At 59.9% G+C, this 13,308-nt stretch overlaps 5 non-coding genes across 5 annotated transcripts; all 5 read left to right on the top strand.

The window, feature by feature from the left end:
- The first annotated feature begins 16 nt into the window (after positions 1-16).
- On the top strand, positions 17-135 carry LOC122112273. Its single transcript, XR_006148167.1, has one exon. It is a non-coding gene; the product is annotated as a 5S ribosomal RNA (ribosomal RNA).
- Positions 136-2,810: 2,675 nt separating this feature from the next.
- LOC122112272 lies at positions 2,811-2,929 on the top strand. Its single transcript, XR_006148166.1, has one exon. It is a non-coding gene; the product is annotated as a 5S ribosomal RNA (ribosomal RNA).
- A 2,694-nt stretch (positions 2,930-5,623) lies between these two features.
- Positions 5,624-5,742, top strand: LOC122112271. The gene has a single exon (XR_006148165.1). It is a non-coding gene; the product is annotated as a 5S ribosomal RNA (ribosomal RNA).
- A 2,684-nt stretch (positions 5,743-8,426) lies between these two features.
- LOC122112270 lies at positions 8,427-8,545 on the top strand. The gene has a single exon (XR_006148164.1). It is a non-coding gene; the product is annotated as a 5S ribosomal RNA (ribosomal RNA).
- Positions 8,546-11,217: 2,672 nt separating this feature from the next.
- Positions 11,218-11,336, top strand: LOC122112269. The gene has a single exon (XR_006148163.1). It is a non-coding gene; the product is annotated as a 5S ribosomal RNA (ribosomal RNA).
- Positions 11,337-13,308: the final 1,972 nt, after the last annotated feature.

Genomic DNA, 13,308 nt, shown 5'->3' with positions numbered 1-13,308 from the left:
CGCAGCGGCAGCAGGCGTCTACGGCCATACCACCCTGAACGCGCCCGATCTCGTCTGATCTCGGAAGCTAAGCAGGGTCGGGCCTGGTTAGTACTTGGATGGGAGACCGCCTGGGAATACCGGGTGCTGTAGGCTTTTGCCTCCACCCGGCCCGGGGGCCCGCCCCGGCCTTCCACCTCTCCACGCCCACCCCAGGCCTACTGCCTCCTCCGCCCCCCTCCGCCGCCGCCCTCCACCCCCCCCCCCCCGCCCTCTTCTTTCATCCAAGCCAGCCCACCTTAGTCTGCTTCTTCACAACCCCAGCCCGCACCGCTCAGCCTGCCTTCTGCACACTTTCCCCACACATGCTCACACACCCTCCTGGCACGCTGACTCCCTCACAGTCACAATCACAATCACCTGCTCCACACACACTCAAACCCTAGCTCCACTGTGCTCACAGCCCTGCCTAGGGAGCCCCTGCCCACCCCACACACTCTGACCACACCGCAGGCCCGTGCCACACCCCGCACTTCCGCACGGTGGCGCACTCACACCCACCCCACTGCTCTTGCCAGGCTCACTGGTTTCTCGCTTCTGGCTGCAAGCACATCTAGCCTGTGGCCAGCAGCTCCCCGGCCGGACCCGTACCCACCCATCACTCAGCCACTCCACCCGCCCCTCTACTGCCTGGCATGACTTCCTGTGGGTACCTGAGGGGCTTCTTTGTGGCTTTGCCCAACCTTCTCTATGTGGGATGCCTACTCCTTGAATAGATGAATTGCTATCACTGAAATGAGGCTTGGCTCAAGTGTTCCAAGAAAGCCTTTCCTGCCTGCCTGCCTGCCTGCCGGCCTGCTTGCCTGTGGACTTTCCTAGCAGCTTGAAGACCCTGAGCTTCAATGCCAGGACAGACTAGCCAAGAGAAGGAGGGACACAGAGAAGCATAGAGCACACTCCAGCCATTTGCTTGACTAGAAAGCTGAGGCTCCTGGTATGCCTGCCATCTTGTTGAGCCCATGCACAAGCCCCCAGGAGGAGTCTCTGCTGTCAGCACATCCAGCAGGCAGACTAGACGGAGAGATTCCAGAGCCTCGCTGGGTGCCTACATGCGTGCAGTGGGGAGGAAGGAGGGCTGGGACACAGTGTCTCCCCCTGGGAAGCACATACTGCAAAGTGGGATCCCACTTTGCAGGGTGAGAGGTGCGGGCTGCTGTTGTGAAGAAGAACCCCCAGTGATTTGGGATCCTTGGGGGAAGGAGCCCAATGACCCTGCAGTTACACACCGCCTTGCCAACACACACCCTAGGAAGCACAAGGGAGATGGGTTGGAAGCTGTTGGAGTTGCCACCTTGAGAAGACACGAGGTGAAGAAGAAGCCTGGCAGTCAGAAGAAGCAGTTGGCCACCAGGGCTGGAATGCTCAGTCCCCGCAACGAAGTACGGTGGGAGGGTTGGCATGGGAGCTGGGCTGTGCTCAGAAGGACAGAGGCCCAGGGGGCCTTGTGCAGCCACCTCCAATGTATGCAAGCCATCCCCACCCTGTGGGATCTAGTGAAGCCTGGAATTAAGTTCGGTGCAGGCACACACACACACACACACAGAGAGAGAGAGAGAGAGAGAGAGAGAGAGAGAGAGAGAGAGAAAGACAGAGAGAGAGATGGGAGAGAGAGAGAGAGAGAAAGACAGAGCAATTGGTTTAGGGAGAGAATCACCCCTCCCTTCGCGCAAACACAGAGTCACAGTGGTTTCAGGAGGCTGGCAAGGCTGGATTGGATGGACAGAAAGAGGACAAGGCACCAGCCTCACGCCCGTGCTTTCCCACACTGGGGACCTCCCATTCCATGTACCGTCCAAGGGAGTCCTGTCCTCCCTGGTTTTCCTTGCTGGGTTGGGGCCCTGGTGGCATCTAGAGACCTGCTGTGCAGGTCTTGATCAGAGGTTGGGCTGAAGGGTCCAATTAGGTGTTAGGGCGGGGGTTCCGTTGGGCTTCAGCTTTTGGCTGTGAATTGGGGTCAGCATTGGCCTTAGGCTTGGGTTAGGTGAGGTTTAGGGAAGAGGTGGGGGACAGGGGTCAGGTGCGATTTCAGTATGGAAGATGGGGTTAGGGTGAGACTTGGGATAGGTTTGAGCTTAGGTGTAGACCTACGCCATGGGGTTGAGGGTTTGGGTGAGGGTTACTGGTGGGGTGAGGAATGGGCCTGTCCTGAGGACAGTTGTGGACCAGGTTTCTGGGTTAGGTGGTTCTGCACCGGCATTAGAGAGGTGACTTCCAGGATGCTCTGCAAAGCCCAGGCCTCTGCTGAGTGCATGGCCGGTGAGGGCAAAGCGAGGTGAGGGAGGGAGGGAGGCAAGCGCAGTGAGATGCAAAGCATCGGGAAGCAGCCAAATGCACAGCCATGCACCGAGAGATGGAAGCGGTCCCTCAGTAGCCTGGCGGCCGGAGAAGACAGGTGGGGAGCCTTGCAAGTGCACTTGCCTTAAGCGCTTGAATGTGCAAGGCTGACGCAGGCAGGCTGTGGGGTAGGAGGGCAGGGCAGTGAGTCGCTGGGAAATCGGCCCGGTCTCCTTCTGGGCATTAGTGCGTGTGTGGGGAAGGTTGGGTGGAAGGGGGGAGAGAGCCCTTGGCGGCGAGAGCAGCAGGCTCGGCTTGCTGGCAGAGGCTGCGGTCCGTGCGTTGGTGCGAGCGTGCTCCGATGCAGTTGTGCGAGCAGGCAGGCGCAGCAGGTGTGTGTGAGGCGAGAGCCGCAGGCAGAGGCTGGCGAGAGCGTGGAGAGCGGAGGCTGCAGAGGCGGCGAGCAGCATTTGGGGCTGCGCGCAGCGGCAGCAGGCGTCTACGGCCATACCACCCTGAACGCGCCCGATCTCGTCTGATCTCGGAAGCTAAGCAGGGTCGGGCCTGGTTAGTACTTGGATGGGAGACCGCCTGGGAATACCGGGTGCTGTAGGCTTTTGCCTCCACCCGGCCCGGGGGCCCGCCCCGGCCTTCCACCTCTCCACGCCCACCCCAGGCCTACTGCCTCCTCCGCCCCCCTCCGCCGCCGCCCTCCACCCCCCCCCCCCCCCCGCCCTCTTCTTTCATCCAAGCCAGCCCACCTTAGTCTGCTTCTTCACAACCCCAGCCCGCACCGCTCAGCCTGCCTTCTGCACACTTTCCCCACACATGCTCACACACCCTCCTGGCACGCTGACTCCCTCACAGTCACAATCACAATCACCTGCTCCACACACACTCAAACCCTAGCTCCACTGTGCTCACAGCCCTGCCTAGGGAGCCCCTGCCCACCCCACACACTCTGACCACACCGCAGGCCCGTGCCACACCCCGCACTTCCGCACGGTGGCGCACTCACACCCACCCCACTGCTCTTGCCAGGCTCACTGGTTTCTCGCTTCTGGCTGCAAGCACATCTAGCCTGTGGCCAGCAGCTCCCCGGCCGGACCCGTACCCACCCATCACTCAGCCACTCCACCCGCCCCTCTACTGCCTGGCATGACTTCCTGTGGGTACCTGAGGGGCTTCTTTGTGGCTTTGCCCAACCTTCTCTATGTGGGATGCCTACTCCTTGAATAGATGAATTGCTATCACTGAAATGAGGCTTGGCTCAAGTGTTCCAAGAAAGCCTTTCCTGCCTGCCTGCCTGCCTGCCGGCCTGCTTGCCTGTGGACTTTCCTAGCAGCTTGAAGACCCTGAGCTTCAATGCCAGGACAGACTAGCCAAGAGAAGGAGGGACACAGAGAAGCATAGAGCACACTCCAGCCATTTGCTTGACTAGAAAGCTGAGGCTCCTGGTATGCCTGCCATCTTGTTGAGCCCATGCACAAGCCCCCAGGAGGAGTCTCTGCTGTCAGCACATCCAGCAGGCAGACTAGACGGAGAGATTCCAGAGCCTCGCTGGGTGCCTACATGCGTGCAGTGGGGAGGAAGGAGGGCTGGGACACAGTGTCTCCCCCTGGGAAGCACATACTGCAAAGTGGGATCCCACTTTGCAGGGTGAGAGGTGCGGGCTGCTGTTGTGAAGAAGAACCCCCAGTGATTTGGGATCCTTGGGGGAAGGAGCCCAATGACCCTGCAGTTACACACCGCCTTGCCAACACACACCCTAGGAAGCACAAGGGAGATGGGTTGGAAGCTGTTGGAGTTGCCACCTTGAGAAGACACGAGGTGAAGAAGAAGCCTGGCAGTCAGAAGAAGCAGTTGGCCACCAGGGCTGGAATGCTCAGTCCCCGCAACGAAGTACGGTGGGAGGGTTGGCATGGGAGCTGGGCTGTGCTCAGAAGGACAGAGGCCCAGGGGGCCTTGTGCAGCCACCTCCAATGTATGCAAGCCATCCCCACCCTGTGGGATCTAGTGAAGCCTGGAATTAAGTTCGGTGCAGGCACACACACACACACACACACAGAGAGAGAGAGAGAGAGAGAGAGAGAGATAGAGAGAGAGAGAGAGAGAGAGAGAGAAAGACAGAGAGAGAGATGGGAGAGAGAGAGAGAGAGAAAGACAGAGCAATTGGTTTAGGGAGAGAATCACCCCTCCCTTCGCGCAAACACAGAGTCACAGTGGTTTCAGGAGGCTGGCAAGGCTGGATTGGATGGACAGAAAGAGGACAAGGCACCAGCCTCACGCCCGTGCTTTCCCACACTGGGGACCTCCCATTCCATGTACCGTCCAAGGGAGTCCTGTCCTCCCTGGTTTTCCTTGCTGGGTTGGGGCCCTGGTGGCATCTAGAGACCTGCTGTGCAGGTCTTGATCAGAGGTTGGGCTGAAGGGTCCAATTAGGTGTTAGGGCGGGGGTTCCGTTGGGCTTCAGCTTTTGGCTGTGAATTGGGGTCAGCATTGGCCTTAGGCTTGGGTTAGGTGAGGTTTAGGGAAGAGGTGGGGGACAGGGGTCAGGTGCGATTTCAGTATGGAAGATGGGGTTAGGGTGAGACTTGGGATAGGTTTGAGCTTAGGTGTAGACCTACGCCATGGGGTTGAGGGTTTGGGTGAGGGTTACTGGTGGGGTGAGGAATGGGCCTGTCCTGAGGACAGTTGTGGACCAGGTTTCTGGGTTAGGTGGTTCTGCACCGGCATTAGAGAGGTGACTTCCAGGATGCTCTGCAAAGCCCAGGCCTCTGCTGAGTGCATGGCCGGTGAGGGCAAAGCGAGGTGAGGGAGGGAGGGAGGCAAGCGCAGTGAGATGCAAAGCATCGGGAAGCAGCCAAATGCACAGCCATGCACCGAGAGATGGAAGCGGTCCCTCAGTAGCCTGGCGGCCGGAGAAGACAGGTGGGGAGCCTTGCAAGTGCACTTGCCTTAAGCGCTTGAATGTGCAAGGCTGACGCAGGCAGGCTGTGGGGTAGGAGGGCAGGGCAGTGAGTCGCTGGGAAATCGGCCCGGTCTCCTTCTGGGCATTAGTGCGTGTGTGGGGAAGGTTGGGTGGAAGGGGGGAGAGAGCCCTTGGCGGCGAGAGCAGCAGGCTCGGCTTGCTGGCAGAGGCTGCGGTCCGTGCGTTGGTGCGAGCGTGCTCCGATGCAGTTGTGCGAGCAGGCAGGCGCAGCAGGTGTGTGTGAGGCGAGAGCCGCAGGCAGAGGCTGGCGAGAGCGTGGAGAGCGGAGGCTGCAGAGGCGGCGAGCAGCATTTGGGGCTGCGCGCAGCGGCAGCAGGCGTCTACGGCCATACCACCCTGAACGCGCCCGATCTCGTCTGATCTCGGAAGCTAAGCAGGGTCGGGCCTGGTTAGTACTTGGATGGGAGACCGCCTGGGAATACCGGGTGCTGTAGGCTTTTGCCTCCACCCGGCCCGGGGGCCCGCCCCGGCCTTCCACCTCTCCACGCCCACCCCAGGCCTACTGCCTCCTCCGCCCCCCTCCGCCGCCGCCCTCCACCCCCCCCCCCCCCCGCCCTCTTCTTTCATCCAAGCCAGCCCACCTTAGTCTGCTTCTTCACAACCCCAGCCCGCACCGCTCAGCCTGCCTTCTGCACACTTTCCCCACACATGCTCACACACCCTCCTGGCACGCTGACTCCCTCACAGTCACAATCACAATCACCTGCTCCACACACACTCAAACCCTAGCTCCACTGTGCTCACAGCCCTGCCTAGGGAGCCCCTGCCCACCCCACACACTCTGACCACACCGCAGGCCCGTGCCACACCCCGCACTTCCGCACGGTGGCGCACTCACACCCACCCCACTGCTCTTGCCAGGCTCACTGGTTTCTCGCTTCTGGCTGCAAGCACATCTAGCCTGTGGCCAGCAGCTCCCCGGCCGGACCCGTACCCACCCATCACTCAGCCACTCCACCCGCCCCTCTACTGCCTGGCATGACTTCCTGTGGGTACCTGAGGGGCTTCTTTGTGGCTTTGCCCAACCTTCTCTATGTGGGATGCCTACTCCTTGAATAGATGAATTGCTATCACTGAAATGAGGCTTGGCTCAAGTGTTCCAAGAAAGCCTTTCCTGCCTGCCTGCCTGCCTGCCGGCCTGCTTGCCTGTGGACTTTCCTAGCAGCTTGAAGACCCTGAGCTTCAATGCCAGGACAGACTAGCCAAGAGAAGGAGGGACACAGAGAAGCATAGAGCACACTCCAGCCATTTGCTTGACTAGAAAGCTGAGGCTCCTGGTATGCCTGCCATCTTGTTGAGCCCATGCACAAGCCCCCAGGAGGAGTCTCTGCTGTCAGCACATCCAGCAGGCAGACTAGACGGAGAGATTCCAGAGCCTCGCTGGGTGCCTACATGCGTGCAGTGGGGAGGAAGGAGGGCTGGGACACAGTGTCTCCCCCTGGGAAGCACATACTGCAAAGTGGGATCCCACTTTGCAGGGTGAGAGGTGCGGGCTGCTGTTGTGAAGAAGAACCCCCAGTGATTTGGGATCCTTGGGGGAAGGAGCCCAATGACCCTGCAGTTACACACCGCCTTGCCAACACACACCCTAGGAAGCACAAGGGAGATGGGTTGGAAGCTGTTGGAGTTGCCACCTTGAGAAGACACGAGGTGAAGAAGAAGCCTGGCAGTCAGAAGAAGCAGTTGGCCACCAGGGCTGGAATGCTCAGTCCCCGCAACGAAGTACGGTGGGAGGGTTGGCATGGGAGCTGGGCTGTGCTCAGAAGGACAGAGGCCCAGGGGGCCTTGTGCAGCCACCTCCAATGTATGCAAGCCATCCCCACCCTGTGGGATCTAGTGAAGCCTGGAATTAAGTTCGGTGCAGGCACACACAGACACACACACAGAGAGAGTGAGAGAGAGAGAGAGAGAGAGAGAGAGAGAGAGAGAGAAAGACAGAGAGAGAGATGGGAGAGAGAGAGAGAGAGAAAGACAGAGCAATTGGTTTAGGGAGAGAATCACCCCTCCCTTCGCGCAAACACAGAGTCACAGTGGTTTCAGGAGGCTGGCAAGGCTGGATTGGATGGACAGAAAGAGGACAAGGCACCAGCCTCACGCCCGTGCTTTCCCACACTGGGGACCTCCCATTCCATGTACCGTCCAAGGGAGTCCTGTCCTCCCTGGTTTTCCTTGCTGGGTTGGGGCCCTGGTGGCATCTAGAGACCTGCTGTGCAGGTCTTGATCAGAGGTTGGGCTGAAGGGTCCAATTAGGTGTTAGGGCGGGGGTTCCGTTGGGCTTCAGCTTTTGGCTGTGAATTGGGGTCAGCATTGGCCTTAGGCTTGGGTTAGGTGAGGTTTAGGGAAGAGGTGGGGGACAGGGGTCAGGTGCGATTTCAGTATGGAAGATGGGGTTAGGGTGAGACTTGGGATAGGTTTGAGCTTAGGTGTAGACCTACGCCATGGGGTTGAGGGTTTGGGTGAGGGTTACTGGTGGGGTGAGGAATGGGCCTGTCCTGAGGACAGTTGTGGACCAGGTTTCTGGGTTAGGTGGTTCTGCACCGGCATTAGAGAGGTGACTTCCAGGATGCTCTGCAAAGCCCAGGCCTCTGCTGAGTGCATGGCCGGTGAGGGCAAAGCGAGGTGAGGGAGGGAGGGAGGCAAGCGCAGTGAGATGCAAAGCATCGGGAAGCAGCCAAATGCACAGCCATGCACCGAGAGATGGAAGCGGTCCCTCAGTAGCCTGGCGGCCGGAGAAGACAGGTGGGGAGCCTTGCAAGTGCACTTGCCTTAAGCGCTTGAATGTGCAAGGCTGACGCAGGCAGGCTGTGGGGTAGGAGGGCAGGGCAGTGAGTCGCTGGGAAATCGGCCCGGTCTCCTTCTGGGCATTAGTGCGTGTGTGGGGAAGGTTGGGTGGAAGGGGGGAGAGAGCGCTTGGCGGCGGCGAGAGCAGCAGGCTCGGCTTGCTGGCAGAGGCTGCGGTCCGTGCGTTGGTGCGAGCGTGCTCCGATGCAGTTGTGCGAGCAGGCAGGCGCAGCAGGTGTGTGTGAGGCGAGAGCCGCAGGCAGAGGCTGGCGAGAGCGTGGAGAGCGGAGGCTGCAGAGGCGGCGAGCAGCATTTGGGGCTGCGCGCAGCGGCAGCAGGCGTCTACGGCCATACCACCCTGAACGCGCCCGATCTCGTCTGATCTCGGAAGCTAAGCAGGGTCGGGCCTGGTTAGTACTTGGATGGGAGACCGCCTGGGAATACCGGGTGCTGTAGGCTTTTGCCTCCACCCGGCCCGGGGGCCCGCCCCGGCCTTCCACCTCTCCACGCCCACCCCAGGCCTACTGCCTCCTCCGCCCCCCTCCGCCGCCGCCCTCCACCCCCCCCCCCCCCGCCCTCTTCTTTCATCCAAGCCAGCCCACCTTAGTCTGCTTCTTCACAACCCCAGCCCGCACCGCTCAGCCTGCCTTCTGCACACTTTCCCCACACATGCTCACACACCCTCCTGGCACGCTGACTCCCTCACAGTCACAATCACAATCACCTGCTCCACACACACTCAAACCCTAGCTCCACTGTGCTCACAGCCCTGCCTAGGGAGCCCCTGCCCACCCCACACACTCTGACCACACCGCAGGCCCGTGCCACACCCCGCACTTCCGCACGGTGGCGCACTCACACCCACCCCACTGCTCTTGCCAGGCTCACTGGTTTCTCGCTTCTGGCTGCAAGCACATCTAGCCTGTGGCCAGCAGCTCCCCGGCCGGACCCGTACCCACCCATCACTCAGCCACTCCACCCGCCCCTCTACTGCCTGGCATGACTTCCTGTGGGTACCTGAGGGGCTTCTTTGTGGCTTTGCCCAACCTTCTCTATGTGGGATGCCTACTCCTTGAATAGATGAATTGCTATCACTGAAATGAGGCTTGGCTCAAGTGTTCCAAGAAAGCCTTTCCTGCCTGCCTGCCTGCCTGCCGGCCTGCTTGCCTGTGGACTTTCCTAGCAGCTTGAAGACCCTGAGCTTCAATGCCAGGACAGACTAGCCAAGAGAAGGAGGGACACAGAGAAGCATAGAGCACACTCCAGCCATTTGCTTGACTAGAAAGCTGAGGCTCCTGGTATGCCTGCCATCTTGTTGAGCCCATGCACAAGCCCCCAGGAGGAGTCTCTGCTGTCAGCACATCCAGCAGGCAGACTAGACGGAGAGATTCCAGAGCCTCGCTGGGTGCCTACATGCGTGCAGTGGGGAGGAAGGAGGGCTGGGACACAGTGTCTCCCCCTGGGAAGCACATACTGCAAAGTGGGATCCCACTTTGCAGGGTGAGAGGTGCGGGCTGCTGTTGTGAAGAAGAACCCCCAGTGATTTGGGATCCTTGGGGGAAGGAGCCCAATGACCCTGCAGTTACACACCGCCTTGCCAACACACACCCTAGGAAGCACAAGGGAGATGGGTTGGAAGCTGTTGGAGTTGCCACCTTGAGAAGACACGAGGTGAAGAAGAAGCCTGGCAGTCAGAAGAAGCAGTTGGCCACCAGGGCTGGAATGCTCAGTCCCCGCAACGAAGTACGGTGGGAGGGTTGGCATGGGAGCTGGGCTGTGCTCAGAAGGACAGAGGCCCAGGGGGCCTTGTGCAGCCACCTCCAATGTATGCAAGCCATCCCCACCCTGTGGGATCTAGTGAAGCCTGGAATTAAGTTCGGTGCAGGCACACACACACACACACACACACAGAGAGAGAGAGAGAGAGAGAGAGAGAGAGAGAGATGGGAGAGAGAGATGGGAGAGAGAGAGAGAGAGAAAGACAGAGCAATTGGTTTAGGGAGAGAATCACCCCTCCCTTCGCGCAAACACAGAGTCACAGTGGTTTCAGGAGGCTGGCAAGGCTGGATTGGATGGACAGAAAGAGGACAAGGCACCAGCCTCACGCCCGTGCTTTCCCACACTGGGGACCTCCCATTCCATGTACCGTCCAAGGGAGTCCTGTCCTCCCTGGTTTTCCTTGCTGGGTTGGGGCCCTGGTGGCATCTAGAGACCTGCTGTGCAGGTCTTGATCAGAGGTTGGGCTGAAGGGTCCAATTAGGTGTTAGGGCGGGGGTTCCGTTGGGCTTCAGCTTTTGGCTGTGAATTGGGGTCAGCATTGGCCTTAGGCTTGGGTTAGGTGAGGTTTAGGGAAGAGGTGGGGGACAGGGGTCAGGTGCGATTTCAGTATGGAAGATGGGGTTAGGGTGAGACTTGGGATAGGTTTGAGCTTAGGTGTAGACCTACGCCATGGGGTTGAGGGTTTGGGTGAGGGTTACTGGTGGGGTGAGGAATGGGCCTGTCCTGAGGACAGTTGTGGACCAGGTTTCTGGGTTAGGTGGTTCTGCACCGGCACTAGAGAGGTGACTTCCAGGATGCTCTGCAAAGCCCAGGCCTCTGCTGAGTGCATGGCCGGTGAGGGCAAAGCGAGGTGAGGGAGGGAGGGAGGCAAGCGCAGTGAGATGCAAAGCATCGGGAAGCAGCCAAATGCACAGCCATGCACCGAGAGATGGAAGCGGTCCCTCAGTAGCCTGGCGGCCGGAGAAGACAGGTGGGGAGCCTTGCAAGTGCACTTGCCTTAAGCGCTTGAATGTGCAAGGCTGACGCAGGCAGGCTGTGGGGTAGGAGGGCAGGGCAGTGAGTCGCTGGGAAATCGGCCCGGTCTCCTTCTGGGCATTAGTGCGTGTGTGGGGAAGGTTGGGTGGAAGGGGGGAGAGAGCGCTTGGCGGCGGCGAGAGCAGCAGGCTCGGCTTGCTGGCAGAGGCTGCGGTCCGTGCGTTGGTGCGAGCGTGCTCCGATGCAGTTGTGCGAGCAGGCAGGCGCAGCAGGTGTGTGTGAGGCGAGAGCCGCAGGCAGAGGCTGGCGAGAGCGTGGAGAGCGGAGGCTGCAGAGGCGGCGAGCAGCATTTGGGGCTGCGCGCAGCGGCAGCAGGCGTCTACGGCCATACCACCCTGAACGCGCCCGATCTCGTCTGATCTCGGAAGCTAAGCAGGGTCGGGCCTGGTTAGTACTTGGATGGGAGACCGCCTGGGAATACCGGGTGCTGTAGGCTTTTGCCTCCACCCGGCCCGGGGGCCCGCCCCGGCCTTCCACCTCTCCACGCCCACCCCAGGCCTACTGCCTCCTCCGCCCCCCTCCGCCGCCGCCCTCCACCCCCCCCCCCCCGCCCTCTTCTTTCATCCAAGCCAGCCCACCTTAGTCTGCTTCTTCACAACCCCAGCCCGCACCGCTCAGCCTGCCTTCTGCACACTTTCCCCACACATGCTCACACACCCTCCTGGCACGCTGACTCCCTCACAGTCACAATCACAATCACCTGCTCCACACACACTCAAACCCTAGCTCCACTGTGCTCACAGCCCTGCCTAGGGAGCCCCTGCCCACCCCACACACTCTGACCACACCGCAGGCCCGTGCCACACCCCGCACTTCCGCACGGTGGCGCACTCACACCCACCCCACTGCTCTTGCCAGGCTCACTGGTTTCTCGCTTCTGGCTGCAAGCACATCTAGCCTGTGGCCAGCAGCTCCCCGGCCGGACCCGTACCCACCCATCACTCAGCCACTCCACCCGCCCCTCTACTGCCTGGCATGACTTCCTGTGGGTACCTGAGGGGCTTCTTTGTGGCTTTGCCCAACCTTCTCTATGTGGGATGCCTACTCCTTGAATAGATGAATTGCTATCACTGAAATGAGGCTTGGCTCAAGTGTTCCAAGAAAGCCTTTCCTGCCTGCCTGCCTGCCTGCCGGCCTGCTTGCCTGTGGACTTTCCTAGCAGCTTGAAGACCCTGAGCTTCAATGCCAGGACAGACTAGCCAAGAGAAGGAGGGACACAGAGAAGCATAGAGCACACTCCAGCCATTTGCTTGACTAGAAAGCTGAGGCTCCTGGTATGCCTGCCATCTTGTTGAGCCCATGCACAAGCCCCCAGGAGGAGTCTCTGCTGTCAGCACATCCAGCAGGCAGACTAGACGGAGAGATTCCAGAGCCTCGCTGGGTGCCTACATGCGTGCAGTGGGGAGGAAGGAGGGCTGGGACACAGTGTCTCCCCCTGGGAAGCACATACTGCAAAGTGGGATCCCACTTTGCAGGGTGAGAGGTGCGGGCTGCTGTTGTGAAGAAGAACCCCCAGTGATTTGGGATCCTTGGGGGAAGGAGCCCAATGACCCTGCAGTTACACACCGCCTTGCCAACACACACCCTAGGAAGCACAAGGGAGATGGGTTGGAAGCTGTTGGAGTTGCCACCTTGAGAAGACACGAGGTGAAGAAGAAGCCTGGCAGTCAGAAGAAGCAGTTGGCCACCAGGGCTGGAATGCTCAGTCCCCGCAACGAAGTACGGTGGGAGGGTTGGCATGGGAGCTGGGCTGTGCTCAGAAGGACAGAGGCCCAGGGGGCCTTGTGCAGCCACCTCCAATGTATGCAAGCCATCCCCACCCTGTGGGATCTAGTGAAGCCTGGAATTAAGTTCGGTGCAGGCACACACACACACACACACACACAGAGAGAGAGAGAGAGAGAGAGAGAGAGATAGAGAGAGAGAGAGAGAGAGAGAGAGAAAGACAGAGAGAGAGATGGGAGAGAGAGAGAGAGAGAAAGACAGAGCAATTGGTTTAGGGAGAGAATCACCCCTCCCTTCGCGCAAACACAGAGTCACAGTGGTTTCAGGAGGCTGGCAAGGCTGGATTGGATGGACAGAAAGAGGACAAGGCACCAGCCTCACGCCCGTGCTTTCCCACACTGGGGACCTCCCATTCCATGTACCGTCCAAGGGAGTCCTGTCCTCCCTGGTTTTCCTTGCTGGGTTGGGGCCCTGGTGGCATCTAGAGACCTGCTGTGCAGGTCTTGATCAGAGGTTGGGCTGAAGGGTCCAATTAGGTGTTAGGGCGGGGGTTCCGTTGGGCTTCAGCTTTTGGCTGTGAATTGGGGTCAGCATTGGCCTTAGGCTTGGGTTAGGTGAGGTTTAGGGAAGAGGTGGGGGACAGGGGTCAGGTGCGATTTCAGTATGGAAGATGGGGTTAGGGT

Source organism: Dipodomys spectabilis, unplaced genomic scaffold (genome assembly GCF_019054845.1).
Source record: "Dipodomys spectabilis isolate Male_0828 unplaced genomic scaffold, ASM1905484v1 ptg000092l, whole genome shotgun sequence".
Classification (NCBI taxonomy): domain Eukaryota; kingdom Metazoa; phylum Chordata; class Mammalia; order Rodentia; family Heteromyidae; genus Dipodomys; species Dipodomys spectabilis.
This window is presented reverse-complemented; position numbering and strand designations above follow the sequence as displayed.